The 15,395-nt window shown below is 33.3% G+C and overlaps 1 protein-coding gene across 3 annotated transcripts in view; it reads right to left on the bottom strand.

The window, feature by feature from the left end:
- The window catches only part of RUNX1T1 (RUNX1 partner transcriptional co-repressor 1), a 175,259-nt gene that overhangs the window by 158,688 nt on the left and 1,176 nt on the right, over positions 1-15,395 (bottom strand). The gene's annotated exons all lie outside the window — the stretch shown is intronic.

Genomic DNA, 15,395 nt, shown 5'->3' on the forward strand with positions numbered 1-15,395 from the left:
AAATAAATAAATAAATAAATAAAATAATTTAGGAATAATTCTAAAAGGAAAAAATGATACTTCTTGCCTCTAGGTATGAATTAATATTTATAAGTGCAGAGAAAAAGCCAAGCTAACAAAGAACAGCTACTGCAAAATGCACTAAATCATTCCATTCCAGCTTAGAGAGTCTGCAAAAAATATGTATTTTCAAGTTCATTCAAAGAGGCTGTTTTTCAATGGCCACTATCCAACATTAACAGTTATAGAATCAGTACAGAAGATGAGATTCTACCTCTAGCATTTTCCCAAACCATACTAGAACAGTTTGGTCATCCTTAACTGAGTCAGAAATGACTTGAACAAATAAAATCAAAGTATTGATGAGGAAGAACCTCAATTTTGTTATTATTCTAGAAAGATGAAAATGGGATTTCAAAAAGCAAAGTAAACAGAAAAAACACTAGGTACACTTAGTTATTTGAGTAATTTAGTTCACTTTTATCTCACTGAAATATGTGGTTAACAAAAGGTCAGATTAATCATGCTATAAATCTTAATCCAATTCAATTTATGTAGTTTAATTCAATATTTTGTAGTTATTACAATTAATTAATTATTTTTCATTAAAGAAGACCCATTTTTTCATTGTAAAGTGTTTCTTCACAATTATGATTGTGAAAAGAAGGGAGGATGGATAGATGGATGGATGGATGGATGGATGGATGGCTGCACACATGCATGCATGCTTTTAGCAAAAGTGTAGCACAAAGAAAAAGCTGTGGATTTTTAAACTTACAACATCTCCCAGTTAAGTCTGCCATTTTTAAGAGATGGAAAAATAATAAACATAGGTCTTTTGCATGTAATCATTTTGCATTTACTTACATATTTAAAATCACCCGTTACTTGGTGATTACATTGTAAGCAGTCAGGTGATTGGTAAATCATTACGTTCCAATCTTGTTAATTTAATACTTGCCAAGAAGAAACTCTAATTAAAAAAACTCCTTACACTGTGAACAAAAATAAGTGATCCATCTTTAAATATAAAAAGGAAAATACATTGCAAATAGATCAGAATTGTGTATCATACTATGAAAACTCCCTACAAATATTTCTTTTCCCTTTTTTAATCAATCTACCTTATCTAGTATCATAGATGAGGGACCATCTCTAGAGAACAAAGAGAAGACAGAATTAATTATATCCAGTGTCCGGTTTCTTCACAATGAAGCCATCTGTTCCATGCCAGTGACTTCCACAAGGAAGAAAAACATAACTTTGAAGGCATCTGTGTTCTTGGTTGACAGTCACAGATCTTAGGGACTTCTGTGATTGCCCAGCTGCAAACATTATTTGACTATTGCTACCACTACTGCAGCTGATCTCTCTCTCTCTCACACACACACACACACACACAAACACACACACATTTAGAAAAGTGTAGCTATGCAAAATTGATATTAGTCACCTAAACTTTTAATTTCCCCACTTCATATTCTACAAATACACTAATGACATATATAAATAAGGATTTCTCTTATTTACCCATGTCACTGACCCACCTCCCAGTGAATAACCTACAAACAGAATCCTTAAACATCTCTGTGACCATCTTCACCGTCATCATCATTAGTAACATTATTACTATTATCCCAAGTAAGAGGAAGGAGTGTTAGGTATTTATAAAATTATTAAGATGAGATAACAATAAATATTTTCATTGTGTTGCTCTTCTTTTTCTCATTCCACAAGGATCTCAACTTCAAAAATCCCAAGGGCATACACATAAATAATGTTTGTAAGAATAGAAGGAATATAGATAAAACCTAATCTCTAAGATTGATAAACCTATTTTAACACCTTATTCTCACCTCAATGATCATCACTTGAAAACAGCCGGTATATAGGAAACCAGCTTATACCAAGCCAGACTATCTAACTCAGGGGTCCCCAACCCCCAGTCTGTGAACCGGTACTGGGCCGTGGCATGCCGGCAACCAGTCCGCAAACAAGCAAAGTTCCATCTGCGGGATGCAGGCAGCACACAAAATCACATACTCTCCTGTCCGTGGAAAAACCTTTCTCCACAGAACCAGTTTCTGGTTCCCAAAAGGTTGAGGACCTCTGATCTAACTAATCTTATTTATTCTCCTTAGCAATGGGCCTCCAAGACCATAAACTCCTCAAAGTTTCCTATTCCAATCTCATTTTAATCTGGGCCACCCTGTAAAATGATAATGATTTTAAATTAATATTCTTCCTTTATGTTTGTTTAAACATTCATGCATGCTACTAGTGCAATATGCCCCAATTGTGTTTATTATGGAATAGGAACACCTCAAAACACAAAGAACAGCATCAATCGTCCCAAGGGAAAGCAAAATTACTGAACCTTGGCTCATAAATGCAAGTGTGAAACTTGACAACTAACATCTGCCAATATGTATGCAATACCTGCTTTCCCTTATAATTAGGAAAATATATTGGAGAATAAAACTTTTACAAATATTGTTCACAGAGAGGTGATATATAATTCCAAACAGGCTGATTTTGCTATCTTGAATAATGCTTTAAGATCCATGTCAGATTTTCAAACAAAGGAAACAAAATTAAAACAATGGCAATCTCTTAACAATAGCTTTGAAATATATATTGAGGGAACAACAATATTAGGAACGAGGAAGAAATTATTTTGATTCATATGTTAATACAAACCATTTACTTATGCTTCTCCAAACTAATATGCAAAGCTGAATGAAAATATTCTATGGTTTTCATATTTTGTGATAGCTTGCCCAATCGAAAAAGTATATACATGCCAGGGTAAAAAGCACAAAAATGTATAAGTGATCTGCATATGAAGATTGTACATATTTTCAATTGCCTTTTTATACTAAAAATCACAACTTGAATGAAAAATTCAACCATAGAAATAGACCTCTTCAGCCCTAAATGTTACTGCTGTAGGTAATGCTGTACTGTTTAACTCATGGGTTAATCTACTAACAATGCATTGTATGTATGTTCTATCTATAATAAACTCATTTGTGCCTAAATTATTGTGTATGGGATTACTGTCCTCTACTCATTGTACAACTATTGTTTCGCAGTCAATTTTAATAAATGCAATAAATTTAAGGTTTATGGAAGAGGGGAGTATAGAAAAATAGATTGGTCTTTTATTTGAAAATATGTCTTTTGACTGAAGTGTGTATATCTGATAAGTATGTATGTCACTTCAAGTCAGCTTTGTACAGTATACTTAAAAACCTTATAAAGTCAGGTTGGAATGATAGGTACAAGGTGATAAAGTTAAGCATCTTTTCAGTCATAAATTAGTCTTCCCTCAAAGAACACAACTCCAAAATCCAGAACTACAATAGAATCCTAACTCTAGTACTCGTTTGAATCTGCTGACACATTTACCTTTTAAGTTTTTCTGTAATAGTGTCACACTTTTCCTCCCAGCAACAGCACTAATTTGTTTAAAGAACAAACCCACAATCTGGCACCATTGTTCATAAATATCTGGCAATGCTATCAAATTTCTGGCAGCTGAGAGACTTAATCGCTTTAACAAACAATTCTACCTAGAAGTCCCTTTAAGCATGCTTTCTTAATCTACTGTAGCATTCTTCCCAAATTTCCTTTGCAGAAGTATTTTTGCATGCTTTTCTGTTTCAATATCAGAGAAAAGTCATATTGGAAGAAACATTTCTATCTCTTGCTATGCATTCGTCCAATTCTATCTTAATTCTTTGGAATGCTGTTATTCAAAAGCCAGTACAGTCTTTGGTTAAGGCCCATCTGAGGAGATGCTTTTAATCAGTTCATTAAACTGCATATTCTCAGGCCCTAAAGCCAAGATCTTGTTTACTATGTTATTTTACATTTTTAACTGGTCTATTTTAAATGTATGATCTATGCTTTCTATTTATATCATAGTGTACCTCTCTTGGATACAAATCTTTCATTATGGAGAACAACAAATAACATTTGTTATTATTGTTTTAGGGAAAAACAAATACTTAGCTGAGGTATTAAAGCAGATATAAATGATATAAGGGTGTTTTATTGAGGAAAAATCATGGCAAGTGTCAAAATGAAAATCTTGATGCTATCTTAAGTTATATGTATTAACACAACATGTGATAAAATGATGAAGGAGTAGTTTGCATCCTGCTGCTCTTAGGCCAATCAGGAAATGTTACACTGAAAACAGAACATCAGCCAGACAGTCCATTGTGGAAAGTCTTTCGACCCAGTGAATTGAAACATGACATTTGAACTACCACCTAGGGAGGTGACTGTGCGGTCATCATCAGTCAGGCAAGCAATGTAGCCTATAGCTCTTCAGATAAAATGAATCACAAAGGGAAACTGGTTGGTGGTAATGACTGGTACTTATGCAAATTGCATATTAACATCCAGCTAGGCAGATATTGAAGCGTCCTATAGCCATCGAGGTAACTACAGGTTCCTATATAACTGAGGTGGGCCGTGAAACTACTTTCTCAGACGGTGGTTAACACTCCTGTTTTAAAATCTGATGGAGAATGACCTATGCTAACCAATAATTTAAAATAACAATAGTCCACTTTTGTTGTTGCTACTGGAAGAATAAATTCATCCACTAGATGGAGTCTCACCTATAATGGCAATTACTACAAGAACTGCTTTGTAACATAAGCTATCTTTTCTTTCAGATGTTCTGTTTTATTGTGTAACAGTCCACACAGATTACTGAGCAAAACCTAGAAAAGTAAAGGTTCTTCAGAGACTTTCCTTTCACCTGTGGATTATTGCACTGAGATAATTAACCTAGTTCAGCTAAGCTTCTGATTTTATATTATTTTTAGTAGGCCAATGATTGTATTCATATTACCAAAATTCTGAAGAAAAATATATATTTAAAACATGGGTACATATTGCAATTGCAAAAAATCCCTTGACATATTAACATTTTTCATACTAATTTACCTCATTCTGAATATCACTTAGTATTTTTTTTCCTTCATTGGTCTTTTTAAAAAACATCTGCTTTCACAAATGCTTAGCTCTTTCCCTTGCCTATTTTATACTTTTTACTACACACATGCTTTTAAAATTTGTATCCTGTGCATTCCATATAACCTGATTAACAACATGACTGAAGAGGCTTTTTAATGAATACACTCAAGCATAATTTAGCCATTTTATTTAAATATGGAAAAAGTTGCACTGAAAGACCTATTAACTAAAATACCCCTGATTACCTTAAAATTTTGATTTACTGGTCTAAGAAGAAACAGGCACTGTATTATTGTGCCGAATGAGAGAATAGTAGAAGATGAATAAATGTCATGTTAAAAGAAAAAGAAAAAATATTCTAAGGCTGGTTTCAAAGTGACTTGTTTTCCAAAATTAACAAGTGCTACACAACATACAAGTGTTTACTTAAGAAACACATATATTTCTCATCACCATAATAAATTCCTAGCTGCATACTATTTTTCCTGCTCCTGATAAAAGTGCTAATAAACAAAAGTGCACATTAAGCTAGAATCAGAACCAATTTTCCCCCCAAATAACCCACTCACATTAACAAAAGATTGCAGTGGCTTGCAAATTATAGGGTGTTATTTTTAGTGGAAGTAGTTCAATATTCATATTGGAACAGATGTAGCAATTTAACAAAACAGCTCTTCAAATCCTGCACAAATTGAAAACAGGAAAACTGATTGCATTTTCTCTTATCACTTTCCTTTTCTGAATTGACACTTATGGCCTTCTGAAAATTTACACGTGGCTTTCATCTCAGTAGCACCTGCTGATCAATCGAAACCTAAAATTTTCATGAAAATGGTACGAAGGGTTCATTTTTTCTACATCATTTCACAGAAATATCAGGAGCTCACTTCACGGGCACAACTGTTGTATTATAACATTACTATTTGCATTGATCCTACATTTTCATTGATATTTTAAAAAATGAATTAAATCACTGGTGATTCTTGTCATATTAGCTCTTTGTCTGCTTTAAATTAAATTTCATCTCCATGCTTACCTAGCACTGATGAGTTTTACTGTACTACTGTTTCCATTTTATAGAGTATCTCAAAGAATTTGAGATAATAAATGTTTTAATATGTTTCATATCTAACTTGTCTTCAGAAGGTATCAGTACATGCAGGCAGTGGACTTGATGATCCAAGTTGCCAGCAAAAAAAAAATAATCACAACAATTATATCAGAAATTGATCCAATAATTATATCAGAAATTGTTTCTCTGACATGGACTCAGACAAAGAGATGGTATTTAAATTATACCATTCATTCATCATACAATCTATGAATCCAATGGAATCTGAATGAATAATGGGTTTTGACACATTTGCCAACCAATTCTCGCATAAAAATGATAAAGCAACAAATGCAAACCCAGAAATACTATATATTCTTGGAGTATTTAAAGAAGTTCTTAAGATTTGCTCTGTGTAATGGATAGAGATCTAAACCTTCCATGTCTTCTGCTATTATCCATTGATATTCTGCTTCAATGATAAGGAGACCTGAAAGCAGACACAACATATAATAATATATGTGGCACTGCCTTCTGGTTTGTGAACTTGTGTTCCATCATGCTTGCTTACTGAGGCAATCGTAAACCTGAAATGTCAATATATTCAGTCAATGCAAGTAAAGTAATGGGACTCTATTGTCTCATCCCATTGATCTTCTGTTGTCAACATGGATCCATGACTTCCCACCCCTTTCAGCTTTAAACAGATTTTAATTAGGCTTGCAGCTATTGGATCATGTTTCTTTAACTAGCTATGCATATACCTGACCAAGCACTGTAGCAAAAAGGTTAATCCTCTGAGTTAAGACATATTTGGTTTCTAAGGAGCTTATTTATAAACAACCATTCTTTGGGCCGATTTATAGTTCACCTCATTTTTTTTAGTTTAAATGTTTACAACAATAGAAAGTTTTAAAAATATTTATTACAAATTTACAATATTTCTCTTTTCTTCAGTTCTGAAGAATACTGAGCATAATATCATTAAAAATATTACATACCAAAACCTATGGCATGTCATTTAAAACCAAAGATTCTAACATTAAACACAAACATTCTTTCTTTAAACTGTAGTATCAATCTTTTGACAGAAATTATTCACACATTCAGGTGTAAAATCCAAATCAGACATCCCACTAGGAGGCAATAGTTAAGAACGATTTGAACTAGTATAAAAGATTAAATCTCACTCATCTATCTAAACATATTTGTAAGTTAGTCTGTTTGAGACTTTATTCATGCACTTATTCATTCTGAAGCCTATCATATAGAACCTAAATGGAAGAACTTTAGTAAAGATGGATGAGAAGAGTTGAGCAGATATACTTTCTCAATCTCTTCAAAAAAATCTACCAAAAATAATCAGAGCCCCCTCGCTGGCAAATCTGGCACAAAAAAACCTTCTTTCCCCCATTATCACTTAATAAAAGAATGAACTATACTTTTACGAGGTTAATTTTTAATTCCTATCACATAAGTGGACCTTTTCCCTCACTCATCCAAAAGCCATGGTTTATCATGTTCTTTAAAAAGAAAAACTAAACCCAATCAGGTTGAACAATTAAACATACACAGAGTGGAGTGAGGAAAGGTGGGGAGAGTAACCCCACGTTTGCAAGTCCAGTTGAAAAAATGGAAGGGGGGAGGGACAGGGTCTATATCACACCTCTTCCCATCATACACACATACACAGGTAGATGGATCCCTCTTCTCCTCTTACTCCAGGCTAATCTTTAAATGTAAATTCTCCACCAGCTAAGAGGAGAGGCAAGATAAGAGGTTACATCTTCACTTGGAGCCTATTATCAACTTTAGCATCATTTAGAAAAAAAACGGAGTGGGCTGTTACAGAAGAGGCAGAAGCGGTGGTGCTTCCCCCCCCCCTTGGAGATTACCTTCTGGCTGAGGAGCACACGGGCAGGAACCGAGACAGCAGCGCAGCGAGGGCTTTGTATTCATCAAACACACATTGCAGCTTATCTGAAGTAAAAGCCTTGTCAGGATGGCACATTGTGTGTGAGAGAAAAGGGGGGAGAGTAGGGGGGAAGAAAGAGAGGCAATGTGCATCAGGATGATTACAATATCAGCCTGATCCAGATGGAGGCAGAAAAAATAAACAGAGGGGAAGAGAAAGGCATTGGCCTATGACTGAGAGGGGCAACTCCTTCTGGAAGTAGAAAGACCAACTTTGATATATACACACATACATACACGCACACACCTGCTAAGAAAGCAGAGCTGCAAGCAGTTTCCAGATCTCCATTTTTTTCTCCACTTAAGTTAACATTCGCTTCATAAGCATCTATCTTTCTCTCTCTCTCTGAACAGGTTGAATGCTAGGCAATGCTCTTTCTGAGCTGGGTATCATGCCCCAAAAGATATTAAGTAAAAAATGGATGCATAGGCAAATTGATTTATTGTATTTATAATCTAAGTTTCCTCAAAGGGACTCAGAGTTGTGTGTACCATTCTTCTATGGACTGTGTTTTATGCTCACAACCATCCTGTAATGTTGCATTACTGAAAGGTGGTGAGTGGTCCAAAGTTACCAATTTTTCATAGCTGCATGGGGAAATTCAATCTTGAATTCAATTCAATTCAACACCTAACAGAGGACAATCCAGGTCCTTCCAGACTTTTGGACTGCAAAAACCATCTAATTTTATAGCATTAGAGTACAGTCACTGTAGTCTAACCTTAAGAGCAATATCAAGTAATCTGCCCCACGGTTAAAAATCAAGATTAGAAAAGATGACATTCAAATCTTTGTTCATTTTCATATTGTTTCTTTTAGCACTGAATAATAATTTAATTTTCCTTTTCTAGTGATTAACATTCATCCATGTCAATCCACCTGCCTATTTCATGGAATATTTGCTTTTTTCCCTTTGTTTAATTTTGCAAAATGCACAATATCACACTATAATGGACGACCAATCAAAGTTGAGTGAAATCTGGAATACTTTTAGTTATTTTCCTTCAGTGTAGAGTGAGCAAAAACACGTTCTTGTTTGATGAAGAAAAGAGCCAGTTCTTTACTAGAATATGCCATGTCAAGAAAGTCAATCTAGGTAATAAATTTTATTCACTGGGTTCATTTCAATATGCCATTAAAATGTAGGTTACAATAATATATATTTATTATCATTTTTGGAAAATATTTGATACAATGTGGTTAATTATGCCAATTAAGAATAACTTCTGGTTCCAGAAAACTTGACTTGTATTTTGTTTGCTCTGTAATCATATTTTTTTTTACATCCCTTCCTTCCCTCCCCAATTTCTTCTCCCTAAAAATAGTTGCAAAGGGAGGGACAAAAATGGCAGTGATGCCATCAATATGACCTACCTTGAATTAGGATCTGAACTATATGTCCTAATCTGCTAAACTGACAGCCCAATGAGCCATGCATTTCACCTCAAATTAATTGGCTTCAACATGTTAATAAAAGAGATATACAATCTATAATCTCTTCCCTGAACTGCCAACTAAGGTTTCCCTTCCTTTTAATTTATGTGAAACCGACAACAGAGTAATGTAATCTGATAAATTAGCAAGTCATATTGAATTCAGTCTTTGACCATTTGTGGATTTCTTCTTTCACTATCTAATATGCTTATGAAATGTAAGAAAGACATTTTTTAAAAAAGAAACTGTATTGAACAAGTTATTATTCCTTCTATAGACAGAAATACTGAGGAATGACAAACAAGATGATTGGAGATGGAGACCTCTCCTGACGTAAAAAAAACAGAAATGCAATTTCTATATGAAATCAAAATAAAAAGTAGAAAAAAACCACTCTATATCAAATAGGCTAACCTATTTGATATACAACATATATCAACATATTCTACAAACTTTTGGAGACAATATAAGTGCTATTAATTATCTGTCATAATTAACTAAATGGTCCATCTATATTCTGAAGAAGCATTCTTCTAGATATCAAATGTAGTCAAATAGAGGCAAATCTTTCCCCCCAATTATTTATCCCAGCTTGCAATCTTCCATGAAGCATCTGTTTGTCATAACCATGCACAGCATGTAAGCCTAGACTGATGTTTGACCTGATCTACAAGGCACTTCTCAACAACTAAAAATCAGCTATCATTGCCATAATATGATGCTTAATTTATTTTGGAATAACTGCATGTCAACAGCAAAACAAAAGACAAGTACTCTATTATCCCACCCAAAATCTTTTTAGCACAGGACTTTTTTTTCTACCAAAGTATAAAGATAAAAGATCAAATCCAACACTTGAAAGTGATTCATTTATATGGAAACTTATAAATGAAATCATACATAAAGGTGATTTATCATAAATCCTCTGAGTAAACTAATAATAATCTAATAAGAGTCAACACTGACTTGATGGCACATAATCAATCAACCTAATAATGTAAATTTTTCATAGCATCATTAAGATATTGATGAGACATGTACTTTTTTTTTCCTATTAAAACTTATACTTACATTTATTTCTATTTAAACACCCTTATGAGACAGTTCTATTAGCTTGATCATCAATATAATTTATTAGAACCAAGTACCAGTAGTTGCAACATAATTTTATTTCAACAAATCAGTTTAATATATAGGGAAAGGAAAAATTAGACAATTGTTCTAATTGTGCCTAAATGTACATTGCAAAAAATAATAAATTATATTGGTTTAAACTGGCACGTGTTCGTTTTCACATATTTGAAAGACACAACATTCCCATATCTTGTTATCCTTTTCTCTTAATACTCATGTTTTGGGCCACTAGATTCAAGAAAAATTAGATATATAGTCATACACGCACACACACACACACACACACACACACACACATCGGAAGTATACTCACTGCAAATAGAACATTTCTGGTAGTAGCAATTTTAGATGTAGTGGTGGTTAGGCTGCAGTCCTATAGAGTAAATTCTATGGAATGCCATGGCTGGATTTAAGTACTCATATGTGAGTTTGTTTTTGGTTTAGCATATTATGATTTGTAATAGTTTAGTGAATTATATATATCCAGATTATTGTAATTTATTCAGGAAATTAAATTAAGGTGATCATGGCTTAAGAAAACTTTAATTCCAAGTCAATATTCACAGCACTGGTTTGCTAATTTAAAATCAATCTCAACTTTATCCTACATTACATCCTAGAAAATAAAAGCACAAGTTGTGTAGTCAATATGTAGGAAACAGTGAATTTGGCCCCATTTAGTTCAAAATTCCTTGTACTTATTTTCCACACCTATTACATACATTGTCCTTATAAGGTATTTTATTTTTTGATAAAAAATATCTATTAACACGTTCCATTGCTTTTTTTTTTTAAAGGAAGCAGTATATATTATAAACTTGATGGTCAGAAGTAAAATGTGTAAGAGATGAACCATTCATAATCAAAGCTGTCTGAAAGTTCAAGCTTGGGGCTATAAATCTTAATTTCAACTGATTCTCTCTTTTAATAATTACCTTCCTGTAAATCAAAAAAATCCATCTGCCTTAGGCAGAGGCGTTTTTAGCTGCTTAATGCTTAGAAATCTAACTTCTTGCATTGAATATATGAATTCTAGTGTGCAATAATGTGAGAATACCAACATATGACTATTATGCCATAATACCTCATTGCTCAGCTCATCATCACTTTGGTTATAATTCTTATGTTAATTATGGTCATAATTACTATAAGCAGATGTGGTAGAAGTTCCTAAGATCTTTTTTTATGACACAGTGTATATTTTAGTCCTCTAAGATTAGTGATCATGTGTATCCACACAATAAGGTTAAATAGAATGCATAGAAAATACAGACTTGGACTAAAATATTCCTCTTCCATTTTAGTAAATTCCTGTGCACTATCCTGCATATCTTGTATTAAAATGAACAATGTTATTATTTGCTACTAATAATTTAGCAAAGGTAACTATAAATTTAGCACCCTCTGCTCATCCATCTCTGATGCATACAACAAGTCCATGGCAACCACATAGCATTTACTTCCTTTCAAAATTAATACCGTCCTGTTTATACACCACTGGTTTTTTTAATAATATAATTAAATTTCATTGCAAGTAAACATCTCAAGCCTTTGTTTTTCTTTCTTTCTGTCTGTCTGTCTTTCTTTTTCTTTTCTCTCTTTCTCACTTCTCAGTCTTTAATTAGTGTGAACAGACAGGTGTCCCTTCTCATACAAAAATGTGTTCTAGAAATAGAGCAAAAGTAGCTCTTTCTGTTTAGACAACATACAGAGCTCTACTCTGTTCTTATCACTCACAATTACTTCCATTATGCTGAGGCAATGCTTACTTTAATAAACCATTCACTGCTCTTCAAATATCATTTGAGAACTTTATCAAGGAAGGTAAAAAAAATAATGAAGATGGAAGTTGATGTCTACCAGATTAAGCTAATAAATTCTAAATCAAAACCTCTCTTTATACAATCAATATTTTTTTTAACTATTCTTATTTGTAAATACCGGTCTTATTCACTGCTACTTTTATTGCCCTACACCCTTAAACAAAAAGCAAGCTAGAATTAGAATATAATTGTTCAATTTAAAAAAAAATCAAATGATGTATTTAACAATGTATGAATTCATGTGAAAAAGTAATTATGTCATGTATTGGAAGGCTTTTGTCTAGTGAGACCATTCAGTGCTCAGCATGTTAAAAGGAATGTGGAGATTTAAAAAAAATAACACTGGAGTCCATTCTTCCATGAAAGATGGTCCATTGACATTCTAATAGTAATATTCCTTTTTATGTGATACTACAACGCCTATAATTATCACTTCCTAAATCAGAGCTCTGAGAAAAAGACCATTTTTAAAACTTATTCTAGACAGTGCCAATTCATAAGAAATCACCATTATTTCTGTTGAGTAGTTCCAAATTTAACTTAATGGGGGGCATGGAAAATAAATATTTGTTTAAAAAAAAGATTCATATTGGCACACTGATTACCAATTATCAATCCTTTGTAATTATCTAATATATTTAATAGCAATGGGACTGCAGCAAACAAAGTTGGAATATGGACAAACCCCAATTTCAAGAGTGCTTCCCAAACTGCTTTCAGAATATGCCTGCTAAAGAAATGCTCCACAGAAGCTCAGTGGTTCTCCTTTCAGTGGCTGTCAGCTGGACTCTATTTCAAAACAGTGAGAAATAGGAATTGACAGAAAAGAATTCTTTAAGCTTGCTGGCCACTGACCATGATTTCAGGTGCCCTGAGCTTCCTGCTTCCTTTTCTATGCAACAAACAGTACTTTTCAGCACAAGATATGATGTGCTGCAGAAACATGATGACACATTGATACAGGCAAAGGTATACTTGCGGTGCTTCAGTGGAGGGCTACCAGCAATAGCTTAACAATGAAAATGGGGAAATGCTATTTCAAAAATAAAACAGGAATCACTGAAATGATGGATACCTCTGAAGAAAAACAAGCTGAATAGCAGCAGATTCTAGAATGAAATGGGCTGATACCATTCATTACTTTCCACTGCAAAACAGAATTATTAGTTGTCTATTGGTTCATTCATAAGATGTTGAAAGTGAAATATTTCTCATTTGTATGTGAATGAAGGTTTGATTTCCCATTCAGTTTTTGCTACAGGCTTTCTAAATTAAACAATAAACTATATTTACAATATTACCCAGTACTATACTGGAGTTAGAAAGGGAGAGCTAAAATCAACCAAGCTGATTCATCATGCACAATGAAATTTAATATGCCGTCTTGAAAAGTTTCATACCGATACTTTAAAGGAAATACTTGTAAATACAATGACATTTAAACATTGGTGAGGCTTTAAGAAGCCACCTATCTTCCCATCTCCTGTCATTAGTTTAATGACTGGTTATTGACATGTGCTTCTGAGTAGAAAAAAATATTCAGTTTTGGTTTCTAGAAAAAAAGTGTCTTTAGAAAACAATTCTTTTAAAAAAAAATGTAGTTACAGAAGACCATGTCAGTTAGCTTTATGTAGGAAATAATTCCAGAATTATTTACACTAGACTTTCTACCTTCTCTAAAGAAGCAATAACTTTTATCATTTATCAATTATGATTCAATCTAATATCATAAGAATATTATCCATGCTATAGCTATCTATTTTCTACAGTCTCTCTAGTCAGTAATTAGCTGAATAAAAACTAAGTAGAGGTCCATCAGATCAGCATGAGGAGGACCTTTCTCAATAATGTCATCTAATTCTAAAAAGGTACCAATTTGACTAGCATTTAAAGTACATTATGCTATCGACACAAATATTCAAGCAATAAAATTCTGGCATTGCTATTAAGGTATTTTGACAACATTAAGAAGCCTAGTTTTTTATTTCAAAGCTATGTATTCATTAAACAGTCAAAACAGATAAAAAAAACTGTCTAGAACTGAAAGAAAAAAAATACGATTTGGTCAGCAACTCAGACCACCATCAGGGAATAAATCAATTTTCAGCAGCTGTAGACAGCCATTTAAGTCTGAGACCTGAACAGATTAATTAGGAGAAGCAATGTTAAAAGTTAAAGGGGTCAGAGTTACATTAAGTACATGAATTTTTGCATTCCAAGACTCAGAAGTCATCCATCAAGGAGGTGAGCCAGATTGTAATACTTCTTAGGAAATCCCCCCCCCCCTTTGTAACATGCAATGTAAAATCTAAAGCTAATGCATTAATGCATTTATGCATCTTATGCATTTACCTAGGAGTAAGTCCAATTCAGTGCAAAGGGACTTGTTTCCAAGTAACATACACACAATTGCACTATCCTAATACTATTTTCAGATGTGCTGTCAAAGTAGTTCAAAGGTGTAATTCAGCATATGACAGTCACTTATTTCAGGTCATATCTGGTCCCAGGATAAATAATACTATACTTACATCTAAAGAATACAAGAAGAACTTGGCTCGTATGTGCTAATTTAAATCAAATATAGTTTGAAAAGATTTCCTGACTAGCCTCCTCTCCTAACAGTAAATAAAACTTCAAATCAATGAAAATGGCTAGTGATCAGTTGTGTATCCTCTATGAATTTTGAATTTTGATGATTTTAAAGAAAACATCAGTGATTTAAAAGCTTAGGCTGTAATTCCATCCTAAATGTTATACACTTACCTGGAAGAATCACTGAACTCACTCTTACTTCTAAGTAAATATGTCTAGTTAGGAGCATGCAATACATTTAGAAATCTGCATTTTGTTTCAGACCCCTTTTCATAAATCCAGTATGTCTGAAAATAATTTAATTAGAACTTTCAGTTTCTATTTTTTTACAGCTAATACACAGTTCTGTGCATTTCTCCTTCCATATATTGACATTTACTGTAGTGAC

Source organism: Crotalus tigris, unplaced genomic scaffold (genome assembly GCF_016545835.1).
Source record: "Crotalus tigris isolate CLP2741 ecotype Arizona unplaced genomic scaffold, ASM1654583v1 scf7180000018541.849907, whole genome shotgun sequence".
Classification (NCBI taxonomy): Eukaryota; Metazoa; Chordata; class Lepidosauria; order Squamata; family Viperidae; genus Crotalus; species Crotalus tigris.